Source organism: Anser anser (genome assembly GCF_964211835.1).
Source record: "Anser anser genome assembly, chromosome: 2".
Classification (NCBI taxonomy): Eukaryota; Metazoa; Chordata; class Aves; order Anseriformes; family Anatidae; genus Anser; species Anser anser.
This window is the reverse complement of record NC_139721.1, coordinates 71,169,313-71,184,378: the sequence shown is the minus strand read 5'-3', so window position 1 is coordinate 71,184,378 and position 15,066 is coordinate 71,169,313. Positions and strand designations below refer to the sequence as shown.

Sequence of the window (15,066 nt, the reverse complement as noted above, 5' to 3'; positions counted from 1 at the left end):
GGCACAGGAGCGGTCCGTCCCCACATGCCCAAAGACGAGCCGGCGTGGAAGAAGACCGGCCTGGCTCAACAGAAAGTTGCGGCTTGTGCTTAGCAGAAAAAAGAGGGTTTATAATCTTTGGAAAAAAGGGCGGGCCACTGAGGAGGACTACAAGGATGTAGCGAGGCTGTGCAGGGACAAAATTAGAAAGGCCAAAGCTCATCTGGAGCTCAACCTGGCTACTGCCGTTAAGGATAACAAAAAATCCTTTTACAAATATATCAACGCGAAACAGAGGACTAAGGAGAATCTCCATCCTTTACTGGATGCGAGGGGAAACCTAGTTACTAAGGATGAGGGAAAGGCTGAGGTGCTCAATGCCGCCTTTGCCTCAGTCTTTAGCGGCAATACCGGTTGTTCTCTGGATACCCAGTGCCTTGAGCTGGTGGAAGGGGATGGGGAGCAGGATGTGGCCTTCGCTATCCATGAGGAAATGGTTGGCGACCTGCTACGGAGCTTGGATGTGCGCAAGTCGATGGGGCCGGATGGGATGCACCCAAGGGTACTGAAAGAACTGGCGGAGGAGCTGGCCAAGCCGCTTTCCATCATTTATCGACAGTCCTGGCTATCAGGGGAGGTCCCAGTTGACTGGCGGCTAGCCAATGTGACGCCCATCTATAAGAAGGGCCGCAGGGCAGACCCGGGGAACTATAGGCCTGTCAGTTTGACCTCAGTGCCAGGAAAGCTCATGGAGCAGATTATCTTGAGGGTCATCACGCGGCACTTGCAGGTCAACCAGGCGATCAGGCCCAGTCAGCATGGGTTTATGAAAGGTAGGTCCTGCTTGACGAACCTGATCTCCTTCTATGACCAAGTGACACGCTTGGTGGATGAGGGAAAGGCTGTGGATGTGGTTTACCTTGACCTCAGTAAGGCTTTTGACACAGTTCCCCACAACATTCTCCTCAAGAAACTGGCTGCTTGGGGCTTGGACTGGCGTACGCTTCGCTGGGTTAGAAACTGGCTGAATGGCCGGGCCCAGAGAGTTGTGGTGAATGGAGTCAAAGCTGGTTGGAGGCTGGTCACTAGTGGAGTCCCCCAAGGCTCAGTACTGGGGCCGGCCCTCTTTAATATCTTTATCGATGATCTGGATGAGGGCGTCCAGTGCACCCTCAGTAAGTTTGCAGATGACACCAAGCTAAGTGCGTGTGTTGATCTGCTCGAGGGCAGGAAGGCTCTGCAGGAGGATCTGGATAGGCTGGACCGATGGGCTGAGGTCAACTGTATGAAGTTCAACAAGGCCAAGTGCCGGGTCCTGCACCTGGGGCGCAACAACCCCAAGCAGAGCTACAGGCTGGGAGATGAGTGGCTGGAAAGCTGCCTGGCCGAGAAGGACCTGGGAGTACTGGTTGATAGTCGGCTGAATATGAGCCAGCAGTGTGCCCAGGTGGCCAAGAAGGCCAACAGCATCCTGGCCTGTATAAGAAGCAGTGTGGCCAGCAGGTCTAGGGAAGTGATTGTCCCCCTGTACTCGGCTCTGGTGAGGCCGCACCTTTAGTACTGTGTTCAGTTTTGGGCCCCTCGCTACAGGAAGGACATGGACGTGCTCAAGCGAGTCCAGAGAAGGGCGACCAAGCTGGTGAGGGGTCTGGAGAACAAGTCTTACGAGGAGCGGCTGAGGGAGCTGGGCTTGTTCAGCCTGGAGAAGAGGAGGCTCAGGGGCGACCTTATCGCTCTCTACAGTTACCTTAAAGGAGGCTGTAAAGAGGTGGGGGTTGGTCTGTTCTCCTACGTGCCTGGTGACAGGACGAGGGGGAATGGGCGAAAGTTGCGCCAGGGGAGTTTTAGGTTGGATGTTAGGAAGTACTTCTTTACCGAAAGGGTTATTAAGCATTGGAACGGGCTGCCCAGGGAGGTGGTGGAGTCACCATCCCTGGAGGTCTTTAAAAGACGTTTAGATGTTGAGCTTAGCGATATGGTTTAGTGGAGTACTTAGTGTTAGGTCGAAGGTTGGACTCGATGATCTTGAGGTCTCTTCCAACCTAGAAATCTGTGATACTGTGATACTGTGAATCCTTATCATATGATAAAATCCTATTCAATGTTCAGACTGTGGGATCAGAGAAACAGCACATACCTCAGCAATCAATCTAAAGATAAGAAAAAGACATGGAAAGATAAATTTACCACTCCTCTCCCAGCGCATAACATTTTAGGCAGTTGAGGATGCAGAACAAAGCTTTTCCTTGTACATTTGAAAATAATTATTCTCAAGTTTCTAGGTAAATATCAGCTAGCCAGTGTAAGCAAGTCTGCACATGAAGAGAAAGCTAAAAGATTTTGCAAATACTAGGGAAAAAAAAAAAAAAAAACCACGAAGTCTGCAGTTACAATTTTGATAGAGAAACACTTCATCAGGCTTGTACAATGCTGCACAACACCTGGAATAACAAATTCCAGACGTCCTCAGAGGATTTCTAATGGGTATTACTACTTGATTTTTATACAGGAAACAAATATAAACTTTTCTTCATTCGCTTCTTTCAGTATTCTACATGATAACAGAAATATTTTAGTACTTCAAATTGATACTAAACTAAATCAGCTACATCATCTCCAACATGGTTCAAAGCAATTGGGCTTGAGTTCTCAGTTGTGTCAGAGAGCGAAGATGCAGTTTTGTTAAATTCCACTGAACAGTTCAAGTCAGATACATTTACATTTTTATTTTTTCCCAAAAATATTATTAATCAGTAACTCTGAACAGGACAACACTAATTTCTTTAAAGGAAGGGTGAAAAAGACTGCTAGAATAGCACTAATAATCTTAAAGAAAGGTTTAGGATTTCCTGGAGTTGAACAGTTGAATCTTGTATGCATAAACAATAGCAACATTATTATTTGCTGAAAAAAAAAAGTAGGTGTGGCCTCACAGAAACATGAAAACACTTTCCCTATATGATTATATTTACTAAATTGGAGCATCAGATGGGATGAGACGCAGGAAGGGAGAGAAGAAAAGGGACAAGTGTCGACAATACTTATTAGTTTGACATTTTCTAATATTGTCGTATGTTACAAAATAAATAAATAAATGAGTAAATTCAGTTACAACTTTGATAGGATGAAACATTCTCAGAAAACAGGTAGCTAATCTCGGTAGAGAGAGTTCTTTTTTCAATGGCTCCAGGAAAAGCAGAATGCAGAAAAAATATATATTTTTTTTAATTCTCAAAGTAGCACGGACCAAATGAAACTCCCACATCACCAGGATTTTATATATGCTGCACACCGTACCTTTCCATACATATTTTGTCATCATTCCAGATTTTAGCAGTTTCAGACAAAGCACACTTCAGGATTTGTGGGTGGGTGGTTGATAAATAAGGATCCATTTTTAATGAAGATACTTACACACTTGTGGTACAATCCAGCAGGTAGCTAAACATGACAGCCATTTGTTCTCACACCCACCCATCCACGCACCCCCAACACATGCAGTGGGATGGAGGAGAGAATCGGGGGGGGGGGGATAGTAAAAGGTTGTTGGGTTGAGATAGTTTAATAGGACAGAAAAGGAAAGGATAATAATAATAATAATAATAATAATAATAATAATAATAATAATAATAGTAAAAGAATATACAAAGCAAGCAATGTACAATGCAATTGCTCACCACCTGCTGATCAATGCCCAGCCTGCAACTGAACAGAGGTCCCCACCACACCCCGGCCAGCCACCCTGTATTTATTGTTCAGCATGATGCCATATCCCTTTGGCCTATCCTGGTTCTGTCCTCTCCCAGCTCCTGGTGCACCCCCAGCATCCTTGCTGCCACGGCAGCATGAGAAGCTGAAAAGTCCTTGACTTAGTGTAAGCACTGCTCTGCAACAGCTAAATCATTGCTGTGTTACCAGCATTCTCATCCTATGATCCTAAATCCAAAACTCAGATCCATGACAGCTGCTAGGAAGAAAACTAATTCCATCCCAGCCAAAACAAGGACAACACTCTAAAGTATACTCTGGTAAAGCATATATGCAAAAACAAAACAAAACAAAGGAAAAAAAAATGATCAGCTTTTCCTCAACAGAGAAAATGAGTTTTGAAAAATGCCTATGATGCTGCGATGATTCCTGATTGACAGAAAGTTGAACTAATTATGGGTTGTAACTAGTTAGTTAAACCACTGTGCTGAAGTTGCATTAGCTATACTTCCTGAGAGTTCAACCCATGTGATCACCATGCAACATTATGATATTGCTGTCCCAGTAGCATAAAATCATGAAAATCTTCATGAAAAATATTATGGTACCTGTGTTCCTCCTTGGCCAAACTGTGTTTCTTCCTTATCTGTGGTGTGTTAGAATTGCCAAGGCCAAGCAAAGGAGGCATTGGAATGGGATTCAGGAAATCTGTGCTCTGGTGACAGGGATCCGCTGTGCTCCTTCACGAGTCAGTGTTCCACTCTCCACCTTTCTACTTCTTTCAACTTAATGACAGATGTTTGGGGATAGGATAAGTATATTATCCTGTACTTCTATTTCTCTAATGCTTCCAGGTCTGACCTCACTTGAGGCCTTTAGGTGCTAATGAAATACAAATGATAATGCAGACACTTAGCTTTAAGTGTTTCCTAAAAATGTGGGTGCAGACTACATTCAAAATGATACAGAATTCATTTGTCTGACAAGATTTTTCAATGTCTTGCATGTACTTCGCATTTTTAGATGAGAGTGCTTTGAGGTCAGGGCAAGAATTGTTCTCCCATAAGCAACTCCAGTGAAAGTAATTTATTTGAGAGGTTTAACCAGTTCTCCTTTTGAATACATCCAACTCTGCAGCAAGGCAGCATTTAAGTGATAGAATACAGAAAAAAAATGTAGTAGAAAGTTTTCTCTCAATTATACCATTTTAATTTGACAGAATGAAGTTCATCTTTCATAGAACATGGATTGCTAGTGTAGAAATAGATTAACTTTGGGGAGAATAAATTTCTGTGACATCATTCTAACATTTTGTTGACCACTTGATATTCCTAGTACGGTAATAGCAACTTATCTGAAATTTCATGCCTTTACTAAAGTCACTTGTTATCCTTTAAACACTCTAAAATTACACAGAGGATTTAATTATAGCAAGGAGAATAGCAAAATGTTGATCAAGTCAGGCACCAAGTATTTTGAGCTTCATAGCAACAGCTGATGCAGATGTATTTTTTTCCACTTCCACAAGTTGTTTAATGCACCAGATGAGCAATCTCCTCATAATCTTATCACTGTTTTCCACATTCCACTAAAATCAGTAGGATTTTGGTCCCAAGAAAGAAGGCAGAATTTGGTCTTCCAGATGCGTGAGGTCCACTGAAAGGTCATACTTTGAATTAAATGCACATTACTGTAGAATCTGGGAGTTGCCATATGTTCATAGTAGTCAATGTTTTTCTATCTGTTAATAGCTACGCTATATCCAAAGCTTTTATGTATATAGGTGTTATTTACATATAGCTTTAGGCATGTATATATGAATGTATACTTAGATAGATATTTATATATAAACCTTCAGATGGATAAATATATCTAGATAGATAGATCGCACCCTAGATAGCTTAATAGTTTTGGCAGAGCATAATACTGAACAGTGAATGCTCCAGAATTTTGATGCAAACCAGGGTTTTAGAGAACTCAGAAATAAATATGTATGTATTATACCAGCATAAATGAATCAACCTGTTCTCATGCAAAATCTATCCCTTATACAATGAACACTGAGTCAGAACAAGAAATCCTAGCAATGAGAAAACGGATTTGGTACTTCAGGTCTTGGAAACAAAAATAATAAAATGGAGTAAATTAAATTAAGGCCAGAATGAAGAGATACATCTTTGTAATTTTAAATCCAACTAGACAAAAAGAAAACCTCCAGATATTGAAGTCTGTATATTCAGTAAAATATAAAGACAAATCACTATTTGGAGCTGTAAACTGAGAACTTAATGAAATTATCCTAATGGATCTTCAGATTTTCCTTTTAAAGAAAATTTTTAAAGAAAAAATCTCTTTTAAAGAAATTTTCAATATCTGATCGGCAGGAGAAAATGCTATGAGAAAAAGCAAAAATGAAACTAGAATTAGAAATAACATCATAATAGTGCATTTCGGATGCCTACAGGAAAAACTACAGGTGAAACTATAAGCTGTAATAAGACTCATTCTAGACATGAATATTCAATGAAGAAAGCTGAAATAGCAATAATACATTCTGAAGATTTAAAATAGAGGCTTCATGGAAAACAATTACGATGATGATGATTGTAAAAAATGATTAAAGATAAAAGAGCACATAACAACAGGAGCAACAGCATTCCAAACTGAATGTAAAAGATTAGGTGGACAAGTGAGAATATTCTTCTGATGCATTTTTAGGAACACCTTGGGATCAGTGTTTTGAAAACATTTAAAATTTTTTCCTGATGACCTGAAGACTGCATGAGTCACTTCAAAAAAAAAAAAAAAAAGTATTTCTGCTTTCTGGCTAACAACATAAAAAACTATTAATATGAAACAAAGCTGGTGCTCCCATGGACCTGAGAAATAAATAAATTTAAAATATAAGAAGTTTAGTGGAACTGGAGAAGTTGTTCTTAAAAAAATTAGTGACAACCTGGAAAATGAAGCAACACAAAAGGAATCTGAATTTAAAATAAATAAATGAATAAATAAAACCCTCATTGCCACATATTCTGAATGTTTTCCTCTCAGTTCTGAGGAACATATATCTCTGACCATAAATCAAGATTTTAAAGAGAACATTAATTACTATTATTACCAATTTGTTATAATAATAGAGTTTAAATGCCAAATGACAAAAAGCTATAACATCTAAACACTTCTCAGTTTACATCCCCATTCTCTATACTTAATTCTACCAGTTATCCAAAGAAAATTCATACAGTAATAAAGAGCCAGTCCTGTGTCCTCCTGATATATAGAAAGTTTAGATTATACATAACAAGTGCAATCATCTGAGAGCTGCAGACTGAACGTAAGTTATAATGTAAGGATCATAGAATCATAGAATATCCTGAGTTGGAAGGGACCCATAAGGATCATCAAGTCCAACTCCTGGCACCGCACAGGTCTACCCAAAAGTTTAGACCATGTGACTAAGTGCACAGTCCAATTGCTTCCCCCACACACCTCACATACACGCTGACCATCAGCAAATACAGTCCTGCTGGCATGGGAAGTACTCCTGCTTCAGCTACACACAGCTGACCACCTGCTAATGTAATGGGAAGCACCCTTCTTCTTAAGGTAGTTCTTACTACCTGAACCAAATGTAGTAAAAAAGCAGGTTGACGTGGTCTGAAAGATGTCTTGATGGTTGCTATTTTAATAGCATTATGTATATACAATTTCACACAGCTCAGAGATGAAGCAAGGATCTTGAAGGGTACCTAAGGCAGCATAGAATAAGAGCTTTGAATATGCAACACACAAAGACACATAATGTAAAAAAAATAAACATACTTTGCCATAAATGTACTTTACCTTCCCAAAAGAGGTTTTCCTCCTGACATAATAAGGATTTCAGAATAAATCTCAAATATGAATGATTTTGCACATCAGAACAAAACACACGTTACATATTATATGCATTTGAGATGAAAGGCATGTTTCAAAATTACAGACCTTAATCTCTTCTGTGGTAAACAATCTTCATCAACTGATCTTGCAGAGAAGTGTTTCTGTGCATTTCCAGAGCCTTAATGTTCTTACACTGGTAAAAGCCCTATTATTTTGGTATGTTTCACTACTTATTGGAATATATGGTAAATCGCAGAGAGTTCTTTATATAGACCAAACTGCAATATTCAATACAAGGTCTGAAACTTTATTTAATAGAGACTCACATTTCATTCTTCATTCATAAATACACTCAGTAAGGACAAAATTTTATACATCACAATCTGAAGAAAAAATTATCATCTTCATTAAAAGCTGTGTGCATTTTTACAGCAAAATATCAGCCTTAAAATTTAGGAAAGAATTTTCAAAACAGAAATTATGAAATGCTGCATTTAAGTGTTATAATGAAAAAATCTACGTTAACCTCAAAGCCTGTGCATTTTTTGTTCGTTTGTTTTCATTTCACTCTCATTAAATTGATGACCACTGCTGACCAAAAGCAAACAGTTGGGTAAATCCACGGTATCTTAATTCTGATGGACAAGCACTAGACCAGTGAAGTTTGGCTGGTTTATTTTTGGAGAACATAGGGGAGATGGGGAAATGTTTGTTTCAATTCCCTCCCTTTCCCTTCCTCCCCTCTAAACTCTAAGTTATAACAATTTTCAAATCTCTGGTAACTAAAAAGTTGTACATTTCTGTCAGTTGATATACTTATTTATTTCTTATTTTTTATTTTTTGTGTTGTGAGCATACTGATTCACAAAGAAGTCTTTGCTCAGTAATAAATTCATTTTGCAAGGCTCCATCCATTTAACATACTGGAGAATTGAACCCAAACTTCTTGCACAGTAGGAGCAGAATCAGTGGCAGAAGCACTAACTGGTAGGGGCCAAAATAACAACCTTCCAAATTGTGCCACATTTGTCCCCTTGTTACTGAAGGACAGTATTTGTGATCCCACAAACCATTTGTCTCCATCTATGGGATCTGGCCTGTAAAAAAACAGTCTCAGTAATCAAATTTAAGGCTCATGTCTATTCCTTTGAAAAGTCTAATTTTAATGATTCAAGTAACGTACATTTCAGTATCAAAAACAGAGATGAAAATAACTTGACACCACCCCCCACCCACTAGCTCTCTACACCTTGGCAACATGAATCTAAGAATTCAATCTAATGCTTTGCTTTCAAGATCATCCTTTGAGTAATCAGTGTCTGCACCTTGTGTATTTATGATTTCAATATTTTCCTCTGTTCCACTTCCCTAGACATATTGCAGACACATTTTAGTTATTCTGTCATCTTTTAACAGCTACTCTATGTCTCCTGTTCCATTTGTTTTCAAATTAATTTCCTGCTCATTCTAGCAAAGGCTGAGTTCCTGATATATGACTGTGTTTAACCTGAACACGTCATCAGCTTCACAAATAGCTATTTCAGCAGAGAAGGCAGACCAACATGACACTGGGATTCCAGTTCACCTGAGATCAGGATAATAACAGCATTACCAACAGTATGCTTTTCTGTAATAATTCCTTATTGCTACCAGAACTATTGACACATGCAAAGCAAAAATAAAAGGATGATGAGTTAGTATCACTGACAGGGTTCATACAACAGCAAGCAGATTCCACCTGCTAGTCTTAACCAGATATTTCACTGACATCACATGATAGAAAAGCACTCAGGAAGTGTTTACTGCCATCATTAGCACTGGTGTTTCAACTGTTGGAAACTACCTAGCTAGTTTCTGGCACTTTCAAAGCAACGCTGTTTTTTCTGTCCCTCTCATTTTCCACCAGCAGTTTAACTCAGTATATACGGTGACATCTTCTTTGCTTGCATTGTCAGAGACTAGTTCCCATACTGTCCAAAGCATGTTTGGGAAGAAGAAACTTTCCCCTTCCTGCAATACAGCCACAAGGCTGCTTCCAGGAGCAGCTGCAGACATATTACATGCAGGAAACACTTACACCTTTTTCTCACTAATCCCTATTATTTGCACCAGGCCAGGCAGGAGCAGTGTGCACACTGAATTTCCATCATTGTTATTGAGTTTTTCTCATGGAAAAAACAGAACATTTCTGCTTGACCACAACCTCTCTCAAACTCCAGCAGTGAGCGTCTCAAACAAGGTCATGAGGACAGTGTGTGGCATAGTAAGCCACACTACTAAAGAAGGGGTGGCAAACCCTCTAGAACAGGTTTCTTTAGTACAAAAGAGTAACTCTTTCCTCAGTTCCAATAAATTAAAAAAAAAAAGTTTATACCTTACTGTTTATTATTTGTTTTTCTTATCTTTTTTACCACATCATTATGCTGCCTCTAACATGCATAGAGAAACCAAACAGCTCTTTCTGATATCATGAATACAGAAAGGAACTTTTTCCTAAGCAATTAGTAATCATACTAAGCCACAGTTCCACTCATTGTTATATAAAGTCAGTATAAGAAAATGTTTGAGATGCAAAGCATATCTACCACTAAATTATCAAAAAGACATAATAGCAGGATAGTGAATGTGTGGTATGTATATTTAGTATTTATTATAGAAATTTACTGCATATAAATTATAAGGAAGTGCCAGATGCATCTAATAAATATGAATGAGGAAGGATTCATACCCCTAGAGCTATATATGGTGCTGTCTTATAACTCTCTGGTTGAAAACACTATATGAAAATCACTTCACCTTGTTTAATTGGAATTGGATCTCCTACACCTTTTGTACCTGTGTTAAACAGCTAGTCCAAAACAAGCTTTTATGTGCAGTTAAAGTTTCCAATGGAATACTTCAAAAAGTAATGGAAAGTTCACTGTTCACAAACAGCTCACAAACAGTGATGGACTGGTGGGAGATGTGGTGGTCGGGAGCTGTCTTGGGCAGAGTGGCCACGAAATGGTTCAGTTCTCTATTCTTGGCGAAGCCAGGAAGGGGACCAGGAAAACCGCTGTCTTGGACTTCCGGAGGGCTGACTTTGAGCTGTTCAGGACACTGGTTGGCAGAGTCCCTTGGGAGGAGGTTCTGAAGGGCAAAGGAGTCCAGGAAGGCTGGGCACTCCTCAAGAAGGAAATCTTAATGGCTCAGGAGCGGTCTGTCCCCATGTGCCCAAAGACGAGCCGACGCGGAACTAGACCGGCCTGGCTGAACAGAGGGTTGTGGCTCGAGCTTAGGAGAAAAAGGAGGGTTTATAATCTTTGGAAAAGAGGGCGGGCTACTCAGGAGGACTATAAGGATGTTGCGAGGCTGTGCAGGGACAAAATTAGAAAGGCCAAAGCTCATCTGGAGCTCAATCTGGCTACTGCCGTTAAGGATAACAAAAAACAATTTTACAAATACATCAACACAAAAAGGAGGACTAAGGAGAATCTCCATCCTTTACTGGATGCGGGGGGAACTTAGTTACAAAAGATGAGGGAAAGGCTGAGGTGCTCAATGCCGCCTTTGCCTCAGTCTTTAGCTGCAAGACTGGTTGTTCTCTGGATACCCAGTACCCTGAGCTGGTGGAAGGGGATGGGGAGCAGGATGTGGCCCTCACTATCCACGAGGAAATGGTTGGCGACCTGCTACAACACTTGGATGTATACAAGTCGATGGGGCCAGATGGGATCCACCTGAGGGTACTGAGCGAACTGGCGGAGGAGCTGGCCAAGCCGCTTTCCATCATTTATCGACAGTCCTGGCTATCAGGGGAGGTCCCAGTCGACTGGCGGCTAGCAAACGTGACGCCCATCTACAAGAAGGGCCGGAGGGTAGACCCGGGGAACTATAGGCCTGTCAGTTTGACCTCAGTGCCAGGGAAGCTCATGGAGCAGATTATCTTGAATGTCATTATGCGGCACTTACAGGGCAACCAGGCAATCAGGCCCAGTCAGCATGGGTTTATGAAAGGTAGGTCCTGCTTGACGAACCTGATCTCCTCCTATGACCAAGTGACACGCTTAGTAGATGAGGGAAAGGCTGTGGATGTGATCTACCTTGACTTCAGTAAGGCTTTTGACACTGTTTCCCACAACATTCTCCTCAAGAAACTGGCTGCTCGTGGCTTGGACTGGCGTACGCTTTGTTGGGTTAAAAACTGGCTGGACGGCCGGGCCCAAAGAGTTGTGGTGAATGGAGCCAAATCCAGTTGGAGGCCGGTTACTAGTGGAGTCCCCCAGGGCTCAGTACTAGGGCCAGTCCTCTTCAATATCTTTATCGATGATCTGGATGAGGGGATCGAGTGCACCCTCAGTAAGTTTGCAGACGACACCAAGTTAGGTGCGTGTGTCGATCTGCTCGAGGAAACGAAGGCTTTGCAGGAGGATCTGGATAGGCTGGACCGATGGGCTGAGGCCAACTGCATGAAGTCCAACAAGGCCAAGTGCCGGGTCCTGCATCTGGAGCATAACAACCCCAAGCAGCGCTACAGGCTGGGAGATGAGTGGTTGGAAAGCTGCCTGGCAGAGAAGGACCTGGGAGTACTGGTTGATAGGCAGCTGAATATGAGCCAGCAGTGTGCTCAGGTGGCCAAGAAGGCCAACAGCATCCTGGCTTGTATAAGAAGCAGTGTGGCCAGCAGGTCTAGGGAAGTGATTGTCCCCCTGTACTCGGCTCTGGTGAGGCCACACCTCAAGTACTGCGTTCAGTTTTGGGCCCCTCGCTACAAGAAGGACATGGAGGTGCTCGAGAGAGTCCAGAGAAGGGCAACAAAGCTGGTGCGGGGTCTGGAGAACAAGTCTTACGAGGAGCGACTGAGGGAGCTGGGGTTGTTTAGCCTGGAGAAGAGGAGGCTCAGGGGAGACCTCATCGCTCTCTATAGGTACCTTAAAGGAGGCTGTAGAGGGGTGGGGGTTGGTCTATTCTCCCACGTGCCTGGTGACAGGACGAGGGGGAATGGGCTAAAGTTTTGCCAGGGGAGGTTTAGGTTGGATATTAGGAAGAACTTCTTTACTGAAAGGGTTATTAGGCATTGGAATGGACTGCTCAGGAAGGTGGTTGAGTCGCCATCCCTGGAGGTCTTTAAGAGACATTTAGATGTTGAGCTTAGTGATATGGTTTAGTGGAGGACTTGTTAGTGTTAGGACAGAGGTTGGACTAGATGATCTTGGAGGTCTCTTCCAACCTAGACGATTCTGTGATTCTGTGAAAGTTGACTAAGATTGGAGGAAGGGAAAAAAAATATATAAAAAAATAAAAAGAAATACCAGCAAAGCAGGAAACAGTACCCCCAGTAACCCTAAGAAACAAAAATCATGATTATTTATTTTGTATTTTTGTGATTAGTTGACATCCCTGTCTGGTTTAAATGAACACAAAGGGGAAAAAAAAAAAAAACCACTTTATACAGAAACAAGAAAAAAGTATTTTTACTATATAGTATTCTGAGAAGGAAAAAGAAAAGTAACTTTTCAGAGGAAGCATATTCTTCAACTGTAGTTGTACCACTACAGAAACACTTAATGGATACAGTACATTTTGCACTTGAATAGTATTTATAAATGTTCACCTTGTGTTTTTAATATTCAAAATAATGTAAAGTATTATATTTTCAGACTCCCAGACAATTTAGAAGTGTAGAAGGTGAGTATTGCATCAAAAATAAAATATTTTCACTAGCTGTATTATACACACGAGAAGTGAAATTAAAAAAAAAAAACAACTGTTTTTTCCTAAGCAGGCGGAGAACATCTATGGAAATATGCTACAAGATTAGTAGAAAATTTAATCACTACTTCTGGTGACTGAACCAATGACAAATAAAGGGGAAAATATATTTCCTGGCAACCTGATAGAGAATTTTTAGGTCAATACAAATATGTGGGTGGAAAAAAAAAAAGATGAGAATAACATTTTTTATAATTATTTCTTCTGTTTTGTTGTTGTTTGGTTTGTTTTAACTTAATTTCAGTAGATTTTTCAGTGAAATCATTACTTGCCATAAGAATATTCACAAATGAACAGAAGTATTTATAAAGTATTTATAATGTTGTTCATTAACCTACGTGTTCATGTTTTATAGAGTTTGATTATATCCTCTGTAGTAAAATATATGGACAAAAATTAGACCTCAGAGAATCTCCTTAAATATCTTTTTTCTTATGCCTTTCTGATACATATTGCTACCACTCCACCTGCACTGATACTACCAGAATTCAAAACATACTGTATATTATTTGGTAATCTGAATTTTAATGTTATTTAGAAATATGTATTTATGTAAAAAGCCTGTACAGCAGACAATAGTAGCAGATTTTATAGTTGGCTTTACCTTTCAAAGGCAATGACAGTTTTACACCATTTTTACAAATAAATCCAGATCTAGTCAGTAATTTATGATTATTTTTAGTAACTTTGAACACTGTTTTGACTGAATGCCATTTATCAACTATCAAGAGCATGCCTGATATTCCCACTTACTTTAAGAGAAAAATATTTTCCCACAACCAGCCTCCCATCCATTTTCAGTAAATGTAAGGCTAGGTAATAGCTTAGATTTCTTCTTAAATGCAAAGCTCCTTCAAAGTCTCTTTTTACTTATTCTGATAAGATCACATGAAAAAAATAACAGAAATTTCAAATCCAACCATTGAACTGTTTTCACCTGTACTATAAAAAACACTCATATTACATATTTCAAACAAGTTCTCACTATGTGAATTTTGAAGTGGATTTTAATTCAATGTAAAGCAATAAATAAAAACATAAATGAAAGTTGTTTAATTAAAACAAACATTGCTGTAAGTATGCTTAGATTTTCACAACACTGTTATGACTTACTATCACAAAATTATGCACCAGTTTGCAACTCTATTTCTGTAATTCTTCACATCAGTGAAAGATAGTATTCTTCTGGAGTCAATGACTTCTTTCAGAAATTTTAAAAGAAGAAATTAAAAAAAAAAAAAGCATTCTCTGAATATTTACTAACATCATCTGTGGATTAGTAATTTTCAAATAAAACAATCTCTTTGGATACTTAAGCTGGAACAACAGAAGAAAAACACTGGATGGCTACTTGTGCTTTTTTTGTTTGTTTGTTTGTTTTGTTTTTAATCTCAGATAGAAAATTTTCACTGATAACAAACTTTTTAATTCCACTAGGAAATACTAAGGCTACAATCGGGATAACTTTTTCAGCAATACCTGCTCCAGAATGAGAACAGGCTTTTCCAGCAATGCCTGCTCCAGAATGAGAACAGGTTTTTCAAAAAATCCTACTACTGTAAGTGATTAGTCCTCAAAATAACACTATAGTAGACAGCTGCCCCTTTTGAAGACTCCTATCCCCTCTACTCAATGTTTTTTGGAACTAAGGTTGCAACTAATATTGTTAACAAATCCACTGTGAAAGAGCCTCTTGCAGATACCACTAGTATCTTCTTGACAGAGAAGGCATAGAAAAGATAGAGT

The 15,066-nt window shown here is 39.8% G+C and overlaps 1 protein-coding gene across 1 annotated transcript in view; it reads left to right on the top strand.

Moving 5' to 3' along the window:
* The window catches only part of LOC310895538 (uncharacterized protein), a gene marked incomplete at its 3' end in the record, with an annotated part of 177,182 nt that overhangs the window by 88,322 nt on the left and 73,794 nt on the right, over nucleotides 1-15,066 (top strand). The gene's annotated exons all lie outside the window — the stretch shown is intronic.